The following is a 6,382-nucleotide window of genomic DNA, read 5'->3' on the forward strand; positions in this document are numbered from 1 at the left end:
CACACATACTAGAATGCAAATTCCGTAGAAAGAGACTCTGCGTCTTTTATTCACTTCCCGTATTCTCAGCGCTTAGTGATTGCTCTAACAAATTACCTGCTGTGAACTTAGTGACTTGAAACATCAAAGTTCGGGGTGCCTAGGTGGCTCAGTCAGTTAAGTGTCTGCCTTCGCGTAGGCCATGAGCCAGGGGTCCTAGGTCCAGTCCCACATCTGGCTCCCTGCTCAGCAAGGAGTCTGCTTCTCCCTCTCCCTCTGCTACTTCCCCTTGTGGTCTCTCTCTCTCTCTGTGTAAGAAAAATAAATGAAATATTAAAAAAAAAACAAAAACAAAGTTTATTATTTTATAGTTCTGTAAGATCAGAAGTCAGAAATGAGTCTCATGGGGCTAAAATCTAGCTCTGTGTTCCTTTCTGGAGGTTATCAGGAGGAATTTGTTTCTTTGTCTTTTTCAGCTTCTAGAGGCTTCCAGCATTCCTTGTCTTGTGGTCCGTTCCACATTCTTCAAAGCCAATACTGGTCAGGTAAATCTATCATGATGCTTTCTCTCTGGTTCTGAGTCCTCTGCCTCTCATCCTATTTAAGAATGCCTTTTTTAAAAAAAAATTATTTATTTATTTGAAAAAGAGAGTGACAGAGAGCGTGGGGAGCGGGTGTGTGGAGGGAGAGGAAAAAGCAGGCTCCCCTCTGACCAGGGAGCCTGATGTGGAGCTCTGTCTCAGGACTCCAAGGTTATGACCTGAGCTGAGGGCAGATGCTTAACAGACTGCGCCACTCAGGTATCCCTTAAGAACACTTTTGATTACATTGGACCCACCCAGATAGTCCAGGATATCTTTTTGTTTTAAAATAAGCTGGTCAGCTACTTTAATCCCCCCTTGGCATGTACTATAAGATACTCACAGGTTCTGAGGACCAGGACATCAACATCTTCAGGGTGGAGGGCATTATTCTGTATACCACATGCCTCTAGCCCAAATTGCCCCTGAACTTCATTTTTTTTATTATTTAAATTCAATTAGCTAATATACATCATTAGTTTTAGATGTAGTGTTCAATAATTTATCAGTTGTGTAACACCCAGTGCTCATCACATCACGTGCCCTCCTTAATGACCTCAGTTACCCCATCCCTCCCACTCACCTCCCCTCCAGCAGCCCTCAGTTTGTTTCTTATACTTAGGGGTCTCTCATGGTTTTTCTCCCTCTCTGATTTTTTCCCAGTTTTCCCTCCCTTCCCCTGTCTTCAGACACTGGTACCTAACAGTTAACTGACATTGTGACTTGAACAGCTTATTAGCATCCGGAACCCAACATGTCCAAAAGCAAGCTCATGATCCCCCCAACTTTCTTCTGTGATTAGTCGCATCTCAGTAGCTGGCACCACCATGTACTCAGTTTCTCCTCTGACTTCTCTTTCCTACTCCACTTCCTCGCCATCAGAAAATACAGTGGACTGTAATTTTCACGTATATCCTCGATGCGATCACTTCTCATGCCTTTTCCTCTTCCACCTGAGTCCAAGCTGTCTTCTTCTCCTATTTAGATTGTTGAATAGCAATAAAAAATGCTCCCTCAGTGAACTTCCTTGCTTCTCCTCTTGCTCTGTCAGTACACTGTCATTGCAATACCCACAGGCAGCTTTTTAAAGGTAGAAGTCAGCCTGTGTGCCTCCTCTGCCAAAGCGCCTTCCCGTCATGCTTAGAATATAATCCAAATCTCTGTGACCCACAGAGCTTCACATGTGCTGACTCCTGGCCTCTCCTGCCGTCTCAGCTCCTGCTTCTCTCCCTTTATTCCAGACACATCGGTCTCTTTGCTGTTCCTCAGATATTCTTTTTTTTTTATTTTTTATAAACATATATTTTTATCCCCAGGGATACAGGTCTGTGAATCGCCAGGTTTACATACTTCACAGCACTCACCAAAGCACCTACCCTCCCCAATGTCCATAACCCCACCCCCCTTCTCCCAACCCCCCTCCCCCTAGCAACCCTCAGTTTGTTTTGTGAGATTAAGAGTCACTTATGGTTTGTCTCCCTCCCAATCCCATCTTGTTGCATTGATTCTTCTCCTACCCACTTAAGCCCCCATGTAGCATCACCACTTCCTCAAATCAGGGAGATCATATGATAGTTGTCTTTCTCCGCTTGACTTATTTCGCTAAGCATGATACGCTCTAGTTCCATCCATGTTGTCACAAATGGCAAGATTTCATTTCTTTTGATGGCTGCATAGTATTCCATTGTGTATATATACCACATCTTCTTTATCCATTCATCTATTGATGGACATCTAGGTTCCTTCCATAGTTTGGCTATTGTGGACATTGCTGCTATAAACATTTGGGTGCATGTGCCCCTTCGGATCACTATGTTTGTATCTTTAGGGTAAATTCCCAGTAGTGCAATTGCTGGGTCATAGGGCAGTTCTATTTTCAACATTTTGAGGAACCTCCATGCTGTTTTCCAGAGTGGTTGCACCAGCTTGCATTCCCCACTGCTATTCAACATAGTACTAGAAGTCCTAGCCTCAGCAATCAGACAACAAAAGGAAATTAAAGGCATCCAAATCGGCAAAGAAGAAGTCAAACTATCACTCTTCGCAGATGATATGATACTATATGTGGAAAACCCAAAAGACTCCACTCCAAAACTGCTAGAACTTGTACAGGGATTCAGTAAAGTGTCAGGATATAAAATCAATGCACAGAAATCAGTTGCATTTCTCTACACCAACAACAAGACAGAAGAAAGAGGAATTAAGGAGTCAATCCCATTTACAATTGCACCCCAAACCATAAGATACCTAGGAATAAACCTAACCAAAGAGGCACAGAATCTATACTCAGAAAACTATAAAGTAATCATGAAAGAAATTGAGGAAGACACAAAGAAATGGAAAAATGTTCCATGCTCCTGGATTGGAAAAATAAATATTGTGAAAATGTCTATTCTACCTAAAGCAATCTACACATTTAATGCAATTCCTCAGATATTCTAAGGTCGTCTCACTCCAGGGTCATTCGTTTTGGCCCAGTAAGCTCTCCCTCCCCTCGCCCGGGGTTCTCTGCAGGGCTCTGCTTAGAGCGGTTTTCCCTGACCACTCTACTTAAAATAGCCTGCATTTGTTTTCTATTGCTGCCATAGCAAATCACCAGAATTTAGTGCCTTAAAACAACACAAATTTGGGTGTGTTGGTGGCTCAGTCAGTTAAGCTTCTACCTTCAGATCAGTTCATGATCTCAGGGTCCTGGGACTGAGCCCTGCATTGGGCTCTCTGCTCTGCATGGAGCCTCTTTCTCCCACTCTCTCTCCCTCTGTGCTCTCTCTGTCAAATAAATAAAGTCTTAAAACACACACACGCACACACTCACACATTTATTAGCTTGTTCTATAGATCAGCGGGCGCAGGTTTGCCAGGCTAGCATCAAGGTACTGACAAGGCTGTGTTTCTTTCTGGAGACTCTGGGGGAGAAGCTGTTTTCTACCATTCAAGTTGTCAGAATTTAGTTCTTCGTGGATGTATGACTGATGTCCCCATTTTCTGTTTCTTGTAAACGAAGGCCATTTCTAACCTCTATGGACTGCTACATTCCTTGTCCTGGAATTCCTCCAGCTTCAAAGCCAACAATAGTGGATTGAGTCCTTCTCACACTTTGAAGCTCTCCTGACTCTTCTTCCATGGTCATTGTCACATTTCTCTGACTCATGATTCTGTCTTCCTCTTTCACCTTTAATGGCCCCTGTGATTTTACTAGGTCCGTTTACATAATCTTGGATAATCTACCCATCAAAAGGTCCTTAACCTTAATCACATCTGCAAATCCCTTTTCCCATAAGGTGAAACATATTTGCCACTTCTAGAGTTTAGTGGGTGAGGTCAACATCTTTGTGGGGCAATTATTCTTCCTACCACATGGCCCTCTCCGACTCTCTCCATCTACTTACTCTGCTTCATTTTTCTTTACAGTGCTGATCACAACAGATGCTGCTCATTTTACTCTTTGTCCCCCTAGCTAGACAGTAAATTTCGTGAAGTCAGAGACTGTTTAGGTTATATTGGTAGATCCAGCACCCAGAGCAGCACCTGACACACAGTAAGTGCTCATTAAATCATTGTTGAAGGAACTGTGAGTTTACTCTGGGCCATCCTGAGTTTGAAATGCTTGCAAGGTGGCCAAGCAGAGCTGTGCAGTAAGCAAGTGAGTATATACATGGAATATGGTGTTTTGTTTTGTTTTGATGGGTAGGATGTAGTTGTAAGCTCAAAAAACAGATATCCTGTACTAAAATGTACACCCAGCACAATCCAAGTGTGGACAAATCCCATCAACTTCCATGTAAAACATGGGAAAAGCTGCAGCATCTACTTTTGGGATTGTTGATAGGACTAAGCTAGATTCTATGTATAAAGTGCTTACAGTTCCCGGCATCTAGTAAATATTCAATGAATGTGTGTTATACTTTCTTTCACCATGTGGAACCATGAGAAGAATGGATAAAGTGGAAAATGAGGCATGAAGTTGACCCAGGACAGAGCCAATAAGAACACTAAGAGACAGAGGGAGAGGAGGCAACAATAGCAACTACAGTGGAGAATAGCCAGGGAGACTGGAGGAGAATCAAGACAGTGTCACGCCATGGAAGTCTCAGGAAGTATGGGTGGTTTCAGGAAGGACCTCATGGCAAGCCATGTCAGATGCTGCTGAGAGGCAAAGCTAAATAATTCACACAAAGGAAGTATTATCTTAATTTAAAGAATGAGAATATTCATCAGAGTAAATTTTTTGCCCAAAGTTCCATAGATATTGAGAGAGTGAAACAGAGACCATAATTTTTAGCTGGTCTTTGCTCTGCCTTCTTTTTTTTTTTGTGAAAGAGCATCTGGTTTTCTGCTATTTTGGAAAGCCACCCATAGTAAAGGTGTATCTCTTTCTTCTTTGCATGTTGGCAAAGCCGCTTCAGTAGGTTCTAGCCAATGGGCCAAGGTATGAGTAATATGAGACAAAGGGCAGTTATCTTTAAAGGAAGGGAGGCCTCTGTATAGCAAAAGAAACAATCAACAAAAGGGAGAGGAAACCTATAGGATGGGAGAAAATTTCTGCAAACTATGTATCAGGTAAGGGGTTAGTGTCCAAAATATATAAGGAACTCATGTAACTCAATAACAAAAAGACAAGTAATCCATTAAAATATGGGCAGAGGATCTGGATAGACACTTTTTTCCCAAGAAAACACAAATGGCTAACCGCACATGAAAAGATGCTCAGCATCACTGATAATCAGGGCAATGCAACTCAAAAGCACACTGAGATATCTCTCATACCTGTTAGCATGGCTGTTATAAAAAAGATAAGAGATAACTAGCGCTAGCAAGGATGTGGATAGAAGTGAGCCCTTGTGCACTGTTGGTGGGAATGTAAAATTTTGCCATAGAGAAGAGTATAGAGGTTCCTCAAAAAATTAAAAAGAGAAGTACCATATTATCTGGCACTTCTGAGTATACACCCAAAAGGATTGAAATCTTAAAGCTGTCTCTGGGATTGATAGTTAGTGTACAACATCTCATAGTTGGAAGGAGTTATAGAGGTAAGACTCACTGCTGGGCCCAGACAGCAGGAGTGACTAACCAGAAGTCAACTTGAGTAACTGCACCCATTTACTTTATTTTATGTACTTGTCATTAGAAGTGTTTGATCCAATTTATTTACATGTTAAAACATATAAATCAGTACCCCCATATTTACCCTATTAAAAAAAAAGAAATCAGGGTTTCAAAGAGTTATCTACACTGTGATGTTCACTGCAACATTGTTCACAATAACCAAGATATGGAAATAACCCAAATATCAATCAACAGATGAATGGATAAAGAAAATGTGTGTGGGGTGTGTGTATGTATTCATTCTTTAATAAACAAGGAATCCTATCGTTTGTGAGGGACCTGGAAGACATTATGCTAAGTGAAGTAAGTCACAGAGAGTCAAATACTGCATGTTTCTTTTTATATGAAGCATCTAAAATAGTCAGATGTATAGTAGAATGAATAGTCAAATGTATAGAAATAGACAATAGAATGTTGGTTACTGGGATGGGGGAGGGGAGATATGGAGAGTTGTTTAATGGATAACGGTTCGGTTTATACAAGATGGGTAAGTTCCAGAGATCTGCTGTACAATATAATGCCTAGAGGTAGCAGTGAGGTATTGTGTACCTAGAAATTTTTAAAGAGGATTGATTTTTTTAAAGAATTTATTTATTTATTTAACAGAGAGAGAGAGAGAGAGAGAGAGCAAGAGAGGGAACACAAGCAGAGGGAGTGGGAGAGGGAGAAGCGGGCTTTCCACTGAGCAGGGAGCCCAATGCGGGACTTCGTCCCAT

The sequence above is a fragment of the Neovison vison genome, chromosome 4, assembly GCF_020171115.1.
Source record: "Neovison vison isolate M4711 chromosome 4, ASM_NN_V1, whole genome shotgun sequence".
NCBI classification, from domain to species: domain Eukaryota; kingdom Metazoa; phylum Chordata; class Mammalia; order Carnivora; family Mustelidae; genus Neogale; species Neogale vison.